This window comes from Spermophilus citellus, assembly GCF_964194105.1.
Source record: "Spermophilus citellus genome assembly, chromosome: 3".
In the NCBI taxonomy this organism is placed as follows: Eukaryota; Metazoa; Chordata; class Mammalia; order Rodentia; family Sciuridae; genus Spermophilus; species Spermophilus citellus.
The window spans coordinates 111,130,466-111,142,624 of record NC_138184.1 but is presented as its reverse complement, the minus strand read 5'-3'; the positions used below and the strand labels follow the sequence as shown (position 1 = coordinate 111,142,624).

The window sequence follows — 12,159 nt, the reverse complement described above, 5'->3', positions numbered from 1 at the left end:
CCAAGAGCATTTTGTTATTGTTGTTCTCTGAATATCACTTTTTATGGTATTCTGTTCTTGTGTATGGTTACAAAATTGTCTCTTAAGGATATTAATTATCTCTATATAGATTTTTTAAATCTCTGTATGTCTGTGTTTATTTCCAGTGTTTACTCTGTTTCCTCCTTTCCCTCTCCCCTCTTCCGTGCTTTCCTTAAAGGTTCTCAGAGGGTTGCTAGTGCTTGAGAGTCTGCTCACATTTAATGGGGGGAGACTGTAAATGTCTGTGCTTAAGGATGAGGCATGCTTATTATGGATTTCACTACAGAATGACTTATCCAGATCTTTGGGGGAATTCCCAATATCTGTCTTTTTAAGTGTTTCTTCTTGGTCAGTTTACTCAGAAACTTGGCTGGCCATCAGTGTTTAGGGAGTCAAACAGAGATAGATGCCAAGGGTCTCTGCATTAAGAATGTTCAGAATGCATGCTTTCACTTAACTCCCTAGTTCTAGTACCATAACACTCTGACTTAACTATTCTTTGTATTCTACTGTTCAAACACTTTATATCATGTTCTCTAGAGAATAAGCCTCCAAGTTATAAAAGAGGGGCAACTATTTACTTCTACAAAATTGGGTAGGGGGTCTGAGGACTGCAGAAGCTTCATAAATGTTTTTCATCTGAATTTTCTTATTTTAGCCTCTCTGCCCATCTTGCTCATCCCATCTTCTAAGGATCATGCTGCTGGGAATTCCTTACACTGATGGACATTTATTTGGTTGGTCCTTGGTTTTTTGCACTGCTGGTTTAGGTTTCTTAGGTCTGTTACCTTAGGTATGTCTCTTCCATCTGCTTTCTAGCTTTCAAAATTTCATTGCTGTTATCCTCTCATTCTTTCTGTCTATTTGGATGTCTGCCTCTTAAAGAAATCTCTTCACTATCATTCTAGTGAGTTTTGGGGAAGAAACTAAATAAATGTGCCATATTTTTGCTATCAATTTACTGTCTTTATCCAAAGTTAGCAAATTTATTTCTAAAAACAAATATTTTAAGAGATAGTTTATAAGACAAATAATGCATTTTTTCCTTAAGCATTTTGGTCTGACGAATGAAATTAATACTACTTGTATCAGGCGGGATTTCTAAGAATTGGTAAAGATTGCTTGAGAATTTTAGCATGAAAAATATTCTGTAATATGTAAAAATACTGCAAATATATTTAAAGACTCTAAGTGCAAATGGTCTCTAGAAGAGACAGTTGGAAATAAACATCTCAGCTGTGCCACTGAATGTAATAAATTACATTATCAAAAAAATTGCATTTTTTTAAAAATTCTCACTTATACAGAATTTTTTTAGTTTACCAGAACATTCTAGGCCTAGGCTTAATTTAGGGGGAAAAAAGGACTGGTAAAAGATAATATGAAAATCACCTAGATACTTTTGTATTCGTTTATAAGGACACACAGAAAGATTAAATTCCTCCACTTTTTTTCATAATGCACAAATATTTATTTTAATTATTCCTATCTGAAGATACTTATTTTTTGAGAACAGAAAGGCATTTAATTATTCACTCTTTCCATTCCTTAAAAGTTTCCACAAGTTTCGGTAAATACACATTATTTTCACAACTATGTTTCAGAGTTGCTCTTGGTGTATCAGCAGATACATATTCAATCCACCTTACCAGTGTTTTGTATCTTTCTGCAATATTGAAGCCAATGGCACACTGCAACTTGTGTAGACAGAAAGGGCAAAGGTTTAGAAGATGACAGCTTCTTCCAAGTGATTGGAGCCTTGCATGTGAGCCACTGGCATTGTCACAGTCCAAATATGTGTTCAATCTCATGGATCACAGCAGCAAAACACTAGTGATTTCAGGAATAAAGTAGTTATCAAAAATGAAATAGTCACTGGAAGATTTTTTCTGGAGCTTCTTCACTGTGCCTTCATAGTGTGAGCTATAGAATTCACTGCCATATCTAGCAAAGCTGAATATGCCCACACTATCTGTCAAAGAAGCCTGTCCAAAGCAAAATTCCAGGATTCTCTTTTATAAAGATCAGTCATTGTTATTCCCACAAACTGAAGGCATCTTCAGATTTCTTCTTTTTTAAGAACTTCAGGATATGTCCTGCATTAATTTGTAAATTGCCCATGTAAGCATTTAAAAGAACACCGTGTTGCAGAAACAGAAACCTGTTCTAGGAGTATTACAGACAAGCCATAGAAAAATGCTTCATAGTAACCCTTGAGCCATTTAATATATTCTTCACTGATAACTCTGGTGTTTCCTAGAGATCTAATGGACAACATATAAACATTGTGCTTCTCTGGAGAGGGTATATTTCTGCAGGGATTAGCTGTTCAAAGTCTTGGGGAGCCTCAGGATAGGAAGTGATCCAATCTGATTGTGAATGCAAAGTATGAATGCAAAGTAATAGATCGTGCCACAGAGATCTGGTTGGCTGGAGGGCTTCATTTATTAATTGCTGTTCTCTAGCATCTAATTTCTCATACTGTGACACAAGGACTGGGTTATTAGGGACGAAAGCTGTTCAGAATGATGTAATACTTGCATGATGGCAGGTCTCATCCATTCACATTATGTTCCTATGTAGAGCTTTCATCCTTCCTTTGAGTGGGGCAAACAGATGTTACACCATGAGGCTTTCTTTATAAAGGAAGGCTCCCATGAGGCTTTCTTTATAAAGGACAGGTACACTGAAAGGTGCTCAGGAGGGTGCCTTCACCCCCACGGGTCTTGCCGCTGCCCACCCGCCTCCCACAGATACCCCAGTGCCCCTCCACTTGTTTTTGGATGCTTTGTGTCACAATGCTGACTTTGTTCAAAAGTTAGATTTTGAAATTCTTGGAGAGATGAAATTGGTCTAAGCATTAGATAGAAACCTTCAAGTGTTCCTAATTATTACTTCTAATTATTGTCCTTTTTCATTCTTTCCCAGTTTCTCACAAGATGCTTTCTCTTTACTGTACTGCTCCCACCTGTTCTTTAACTTGCAGAGCTAGCTTCTTTCTTCACCTTCAACTTCGTAACTACTGTCTTCAAAATAAATAATGATTTCTATCAAAAAGATCTCCTAGCTGCATATTGCAGCACACATTGGTAATCCCAGCAACTTGAGAGACTGAGAAAGGACTAAAGACTGCAAATTCAAAGCCAGCCTCAGCAATTTAGTGAGACCCTGCCTCAAAATATAAAAATAAAAAGGACTGAGTATGTTGCTTAGTGGTAGAGTGCCTCTGGGTTCAATTCCCAGAATGGAGAGGTCACAAGAGCTCATAGTCTTTGCTCCTGATTGATTCTTGGTCTATTCCAGTTTTTTATTTAGAAATTTTGTGTGTGTGTGTGGTACTGGGGTTGAACCCAGAGGCTCACATCTATTAGGCAAATGCTCACTGAGCTACATCCTCAGTGCTTATTTTATTTTGATATAGGTTCTCACTAAATTGCCCAGGCTGTTTTCAAATATAGGATCTTCCCACCTCTGCCTCCATAGTAGCTGAGATTATAGATATGTGCCACTGCACCTGGCTTCTAGATCTAATTTATGATGTTGACTATACTCTTTTAAAAATATTCCCTCGTTTCTGTGATATTTATACTCTTCTCATTTTCTTTCCATCTGTTTGACCATCATCTATTTCTCTCTTTCACTTTTATTCTTCCTCCAACCTCAAATTGTGGTCTTCTTACAGCATCTCCAAGATGTTTAACCACATAGTCTTTCAGTTCTACACACTTTCTTTTGGAACACCCATTCATTTTAGGGCTTCATATATCACATACATATACTGCCAATGTCCAAATGTCTTATCTTGAACCTACCCATGCACAAATGTTTCATATCTATGCCTTCTGTTGGGCATATATCCTCTTTGATGTCTCACTATCATGCCAAGTGTGCACATCATTTTGTTCACCACTGTTCTTCCCCTTCCACACCCAGAATAAGTTTCCCTATCCAGTTTTCCTGTTTCTCAGTGTCACCTTTATCTCAATGTCTTAAGTTCAGAATCTTGAAATCATTCTCCTTATTTAGTCAGGTATCAGAATTCCCCCAAGCCTTTCCTTTCCAGTGTTTTCTTACTGACAGACTTTCATCCTGTTTCATTTGATCTGATGCTATCACTTCAGGCTCTCCCACAGCCTCCTCAACCCTGCATACCACTGCCATCTAATCTGTTTTAAATATAACTTATCTAATCAAAAATATTTCATTACTCCTATTTCCTACTATATCAAGTCTAAACACCTCTGTTTGGCTTTCGGGCTGCTCATAATCTGGCTCCACCTTACTTGCCTTATTTCTCATTATTACTCAATACATTCCCTTTCCTTCAGTTAAGTTGGCTTTTGCAGTGTCACAAGAACAAGTCAAGTTCTTTTCTGCCCCCATAGCTTAAAAAATGCAATTTATTTTGTCCATAATGCCTGTCTTATCATAGACCTAAATTATACACATCTTGCAAGAGAATTGACTATGCTTCTTGTTTCCACTTCCCTGTTTTCTACTCTCTTTAGCCCACTTTACCCAGGCTTTCATCCACTGCACTATCCAATCCACAGTTCTTTTTATTTTTCTATCATTACTCACTTCCTTGGTCTTACCCATCTCAGTTAGTGATGCCATCATTTATCCAGTTGCTCTAACCAAAACACCTAGGAACCATCATTGGTTCTTCCTCATAACCCACATCCAGTTCAAAGCAAGTCCATCGAACATTCCCTTCAAATATAATTCAAATGTGACCATATTATCTCACTGTTAATTCAAGCAAACAGTACCTTTCAGTGGTCTTACTGACCTTGCATAGTGTTATTTGACACAAAGCATCCAGAGTCATCTTTTAAAGATGTGAATATGTTCATGCTCCTTCTTTTTCTATGGTCTTTAAGGCCATACCTGATCTCCAACCAGTTGTCTCCAAAATGTCTGTTATAGCAAAAGTATTCAGGTCAGAACCAAGTATTTTAGATGTTAAATTTCTTCAGCCTCCTATAGCTTGAAACAGGTCGTCGTCATTCCTTCCCTGATTTTCATGACCTTGACATGTTTTAATAGAATGGGCTCATTTTGTACAGTTTTCTTTGGGTTGTGTTTGCTTGAATTTTCCTTGGGATTAGATTTCAGAGTATTCACCATAGAAATGGTGCTGAGTAATCATTACTTCCTTCAAGTGGCATATGATTTTTATTTGTCCCATTAATGATAGTGTTTATTTGTTTATTGGTTAAGATGTCTATCAGGCTTTACTGTAAAGTTACTCTTTTCTTCCCCTTTGCAATTAATAGTTTATAGGGAAATAATTTGAAACTATATAAATGATCCTGATCCTCATCAAATATTTCCATTTATTAATTTATATCAGTATGAACTCTTCATGAGTCCTTATTATATCTATTACCATCATTATTTATTTTGATGATCACATTCTCTAATATTTTGCCAGTAGGAGCCCTCTCAAGAAGGCTTCCATTCTTTAATATGATCCGCCTAATTCTTTACACATTTCCTTACATTCTGGCATGCAGAGTCTTCTTATACTTTCCCTATTCCAGCTCTGGAATCAGCCATTTCTCTTAAGAGCCTACAGAATGGAAGAAAATATTTGCCCCCTGTCCTTCATTTAGACCATTAATTTCCAGGATATACAAAGAAAACATTACACCAAAAAAAAAAAAACCTATCAGTAAATGCATAAAGGAGATGAACAGGCACTTCACAGAAAAAAATATTAATGATAAACAAATATATGAAAAAATTTTCAACATTGCTAGCAATTAGAGAAATGCAAATTAAAAACTGACATTCCATCTCCCTCCAGTCAGGATAGTAATTATTAAAAATACAAGTAACAATAAATGTTGGTGAAGCTGTGGGGAAAAAGGTACACTCATACATTGCAGGTGGGACTACAAATTGGTGCAATCACTATGGAAAACAGTATGAATATTCCTTAGAAAACTTGGAATGGAACCATCAATTGACCCAGTTATCCCACTCCTTGGTTTATACCCAAAGAACTAAAATTCAGCATAGTATAGTGTTGTGGCCATATCAATGTTCATAGCAGCTCAATTCATAATAGTTAAGCTGTAGAACCAACCTAGGTGTCCTTCATTTATAAAAGGATAAAGAAAATGTGGTACATATACACAATGGAATATTATTCAGCCATAAAGAAGAATGAAATTATGGCATTTTCCAGTAAATGGATACAATTGGAGATGATCATGCTAAGTGGAAATAAGCCAATCCCAAAAAACCAAAGGCAGAATGTTCTCTCTGATATGTGGATGCTAATGCACAATAGGGGGTCGGGGGAAAATAGAAGTTCATTGGAGTAGATAAAGGAATGAAGGGAAGGATGGGAGATGGGAATGGAAAAGATAGTAGAGTGAATGTGCATATATGATTGCATGACCAGTGAAATTCCATATTATTTACAACCCCAAGAATGGGATCCTAATTAGAATAAGTTACACTCCATGTAGGTACAGTATGTCAAAATACACTCTACTGTCAGGATATCTAAAAAGACCAAATTCTAAAAATATTTTTTTAAAAAAGACCCCTGGTTTGTAACCTTTCCTTTCAGTAGCCAAGATGTGGGCTTTCTCGGTGAACAAAACAAGGGAATATCTATAGCTGTGTGTACATGCACACATACACACACATACGCCTATATTTGTGTGTCTGTGTGGAGGTCCAAGAGGTTACACCTATACTGACAATTCCAATCCAGTACTATAAAGGTCATTCTAGTTTTCTCAACTTCCATATTTGTAATTTCTTCATTAGTAAGAAACCTGTCTCCTGTCATCCTTAACTTATTTATTTGATCAGCTCCCTGAAATATAAACAAACTCCCATTCTCACCACATATGTCCCACATATAGATTGCCATCTCATCCTTCTGGGACTCTGACTCCCCAAACAGATTGCCTCCTCACCCTGCTTGAGCTTTGACATTCTGCCCTGGGCCTTTCTTCTCCTCATGTAGATGCCCTCTTCATCCTTCCCAGGCTCTGACACCCAATTGTGGATCACTCACATATGTGATGCCTTCTTTATTTCATTCAGGCTCTGCCTCCTCACCTCAACCCTATTTTCCATGTGTATGTTTCTCATCCTTCTCACACTTTGCTATCTATCTATGCAGATGCCTAACTGGCTGTCACACCTAACATTGGCTTTAGGAATGAGCTGGTCATCAAGAGGTGGGAAGAATAAGAACTGTGTTCAACATTTTATTTAGAATGTGCTTTCTAGTTAGTGTTGATATAACAATATGTTAAGAAGGCTATTGTATTTCTGTTCTCTTTCTCTTAAAAAAGTAGAGTATCAATCAGTATGGAATACCATGGCAATTGATGGACAAGGATTTCTGTTAAAACAAACAAATCAATGTAGAAACCAAAGAAAGAAAGAGAAAATTTTCTTCACATTTTTTATCTTTTGTTCAAATGTCTTGGTATTATGAACATAATCTCAGAATCAGTATTGAATAGTAATGATTAATATATTCATGAATCTTGCATTTTTAAAATTTTTTTGTTCTTTTTAGTTATACATGACAGTATCTTGCACATTTTGAAGAAGATGGTTTCTGATGCATGATGCTTTTGAATAAAAATTTATCTTTTAAAACTGAGAAATGCAAATATTTAGTCACAATAACATTACTGTCATTCAGTTATACCACAGGATTTTTCAAGGCAGTGTTTACATTGAATTGATTGCTCCTTGAAACATTTGAATTGAAACCTCTGCCAGATGGTCCTTGATGACCTTTTCACAGAGAAGTGCTAATAAGGAATAAAGATATTTCCATCAAAGAGTCTAAACTCCTGGAAACTACAGCTTTCCCAGGACAAAAATACTGTACCTGAGTTTGCCTCCAAGCGTTTCAAGATATAAACTAACCCTTTCAATAAGTAGCTTTCTCATTCTTACTTTTACTCCATATTTTCCTTTCTAAATTACAAATTTAGCCTTTCTTCTAAATCAAGATATGACATGGAATGATTTTTTAATTCTAAGCCAAAAACATACCCAAACTCCCAGTGAATTCCCAGGAGTCCTAAATGCTATAAAAGTACTCTCTTGGTTGTGTCTTGCTCCTTTAGGGAGTCATCCCTCCCCATCTGTATCCTCTTGGAGACCATGAAGAGGAAAAACAGTCTCTGTGGCTTCTCCAACCAGGTGTGTCAGATTAGCTGTACAGTTCACTTAGGAGGAAGCTAACAAAGCTCCTCTGTGGGTGTTTGAGCACATTTTACAAAACTGTTAATGACCTCATGAGCCAAAGAAACCAGGTCTCACATTGTGGACTAAGCCTAAATATTATAACTTTATATTTATGTAGTGTCTTTTTTCCAAGGAACTCCAGCTTCTTTACAGACATTATGTCATTAATCCTCAAAGCATCCCTGTTTGGTACAGGGCTAATATGATCCCCTTCCCTTTTTTTTTTTTTTTTTTTTTTTTTTTTTTTTTTTTTGCTGTGATGGAAACTTGCAAGTCAGTGATGGAACCCAGCCCCCTAGTTCTTAGTTTAATGCATTATACCATGAAAAAATCCAGACAAATACTTCTGCACGTTTATTCATAGCTTCTTGGGTGGGATTTGAGAAGATGTCTCAGTTTGTATGCATTTCAATCTTCAGTGTCTCTAGCTTCTATTACAATTTTCTTCATTACAAGATCGCATGTTCAAGCGTATGTAGTTTACCTTTCACTGTTGCATTTATGGCAAAATAGAAGTTTGTAGCTGAAATTTGAAGTGAAAGACTTTGTTATTGGATATGCTATTTTATTTACCACTCAGAGATTCCTTACATTTCTTATATCCCAAAATAAATTAGTTTTTTTAAGTTTCCATGACAACTCAGGGTACATTTCATTTTATAGCAATCCCATGTTCACTAAAATCAGGTAATGTTCAGCTAGATATAAGCAATTTGTATTGAATGACTAACAAGTACCAAATTTTGTGCCAAACATTTTCAAACACATAATCCTATTTTACATATGTAATATTTTATGAGAACCTGTTAGATTTAAGTCTTATGTGTATGGAAACACTCCCTAGACTAACACAAGAAAAAGAGAGGCACTAATAAAATATGGCCTCATCTACTATATCCCACCCAAAAAAGAACCCTCTCAATTAACTCTTAATTCCCTAAGTGGAAACCCCTGGGGTAACTATTTCCACAAAAGTGGAAAATATGAGTAAATTATAAAAATTATCAGGAATTAGCTCAAGTCAAAAACAAAACAAAAACACCTCAAAAGACTGTTAACACAAAAGACTTTGCAGTTAACACAAGGCACAGAGAAGAGAACAAAACGTATTCATAGCTAAAGATGACAAATATTTCTTTATTTTAGTTGGTTAGACACTACCTAATCAGGATTATTAGAATCAAGAATTATGAACTATAGTGACAAAACTTTAAAACTCATAAAGATCAGTTTTACATTCCATTTTTAAATAAGTTGATATGAACTATTTGTGTTGTTTTTCTAAGTTGGTAGATGCCTATACTTTGCTGAATTAGATACTGATAGTGAGATGAGAGATACTGGGCAGAATCAGAAAAACTCTTCTTCTGAAACAAAGCAGAAACTTTCAATTATTAATCACTAAATTCTAAAAACCTTAGAGTAAAATGTGTCATATACCCTGCAACAATACTGTTCCGCTCTGGTCTCTAGCCCAGCTAGATTTGAAATGGGCCTACATTTCTAAATAGTGTTTAATTTGAAACTGAGCAGCCCTACTACATCATGGAAAATCTTTATAGGCTGGAAAATATGTATAGTATGTCATACTTTAGGTATATAATCTAGCTATATTCTGTAGCATAGTTATACTGCAGTGTATACTCAACAATTTAAGTTTTTAAAAAAACATATACATAACATTTCAAGCATTTGTTTTTTCTTGTCATAGGAAATATTAACCAAAAGGAATATCTGGTGTCCCAAATAAAAAATTTAGTGATGGGGAAATTTAGAAAGTGCTAGTCAAAAACTAATATTTAGGGCTGGGGTTATGGCCCAGTGGGAGAGCACTTGTCTAGCATGTGTGAGGCACTGGGTTCGATTCTCAGTACCGCATATAATCAAATAAATAAATGTTTAAAAAAAAAAAACTAATGTTTAGCCAGGCACAGTGGCACACGCCTGTAATCCTAGAAGCTTGGGAGGCTGAGGCAGGAGGATCGCAAGTTCAAAGCCAGCCTCAGCAAAAGTGAGGCACTAAGCAACTCAGTGAGACCCTGTCTCTAAATAAAATACAAAATGTGGCTCAGTGGTCAAGTGCCTCTGAGTTCAATCCCCAGTACCCCTGCCCCCCCAAAAAAACTGATGTTTGTCCAATCAGTGTCTCCCTGTATAGCTATGCTGATGGTACACTGCAAAATTCTAGATACCTAAAACAGACAAAAATGTAACTGGTGCCCCTGGAGTTTAACAGTGTCTTGCAGCCCTGACTTTAACTGAATAATAAAGCTTTTGAAATGTCCATGTTTTTTCTCTGATTCACAGCTTAAGACCAATTATGGGCTGCAGTGGGGCTTTAATTATTATTCTTGCTATTTATATGCATGCAAGGTTTTTAGTTTTTTCATCTCCATATTGGTTCCAAACGACTTCCTTACTGACTGAGGTTCAGCACACTAGTCTGGCTTTCTCACAGGTTTTCATGAGTCAGGGGAAAAACATGTATGTTCTAACAGGAGTCTCATCGGACATGCTTAATCAGCCCTGGGCTAATTTATGAAGTCCCTCCCTCCATTCTTTTCTTTCTATATTCCTACAGCACACTAATTGCCCTTACTTCCTCTTTTCTGTATTGGATCCTGGTTAGAGTTTGTGGCTTATATGCCTGTGTCTCTTGCCATCTTGAAACATTGTACTGTCAACTCTTGTCATCTTGCTTGCACCCTGCCCTGCTCCCATCAGCACTATGGCACTTGATGGAAACTTGAATCTTCTGCTTTCCTGACCCTCCTTCTTTACTCTTCCATTTTTCAGATATACAAGAAACTAGCAGTTGTAGTTGTCTTCTAGGAGGGGAATTGGGTTACTCTGGGATGGCAGGGAGACTCTTGCTATATACTCTTACATTACCTTTTGAACTGTATACTAGGTGAATGCATTAGCTATTGAAATAGGTAAATAAAACAAAAATGGAAGCAGGCAATTAAATAACTAGACTTGAACTGAAATGATGACAGAAAATTCTGTTATTTATAGGAAAGGGTTCAAATGTACTAAAAAAAATAAAAGTGTATCAGGATGAAAGATATGATTATTTTGTGTTAGGAACTTAATTTCATTGTTTCATTGTTTCATAAATGACATGAAAATTCAGTTTAGGTATCTATCTCTTATATAAAATATATCCACACTCTGAATATCCAGCTACTTCTTAGAAGTTTTCTTTTTCTTCTCTTCAGGTGAGCTTATGCCAACATAAAATGAAAACCCAAATTCTTAGTGAGCATGTCTTGCATTCTGCCTCCTCCTTGTGTGGAAAAACATTTCAGGGGATGCCAGAGTTCCCAAAGGTCATCTTCTCTCTCTTCTTCCTGCCAGCAAGAATAGGCAGCTCTATGACCCAAGGTTTGGATATCTCACTAATAGAGATCATTGCAGACAAAGTGGTCTTTGGTATTGTATAAGATCTAGCTCTGTAGTCATTTCTGTACTTACAGTTTTATGTGTTCCTTTCCACACCTGTTAAAGCACTTTGTAGAACCTCAGATACAAGCAAATGACCTACATAGCAAGTCTGTGACAAGCAGCATATCACATTTCCAATTCTGTATCTATAATCTGTACCTCTCTTTTTTGAAGAATCAGCAAAACTTCTGATTTTAGTACATATAATAGCACCATCATGTCATTGCTTGTGGATTTCTTCCATTCATGCCACAAAACAAATTTTTCATTTTTATAACTACTTAAGTATGTTCTTGAGGATGTTGCTGTGCTTTATGTGTCCATCTTTAGCTACCATGGAATTCAAAATTAATTACTCAGGCACTTAAAAGTATGGAACTTACATTTTTCAATTTAAAATCATATAATATTTAATTAGAATAAATAATTTAATTTTTAAAAAGCATATAATAT

General features: G+C 36.1%; 1 protein-coding gene and 1 pseudogene across 4 annotated transcripts in view; one reads left to right on the top strand and one right to left on the bottom strand.

Annotated features, from left to right (window-relative positions):
* HORMAD2 (HORMA domain containing 2) overlaps positions 1–12,159 on the top strand; it is a gene marked incomplete at both ends in the record, with an annotated part of 82,788 nt that overhangs the window by 57,176 nt on the left and 13,453 nt on the right. The window lies entirely within an intron of this gene.
* Positions 1,554–4,877, bottom strand: LOC308645243 (archaemetzincin-2-like; annotated as a pseudogene). The gene is made up of 2 exons: positions 4,814–4,877; positions 1,554–2,537 (listed from the first exon to the last, which is right to left on the bottom strand). The product of its transcript is annotated as an archaemetzincin-2-like (transcript).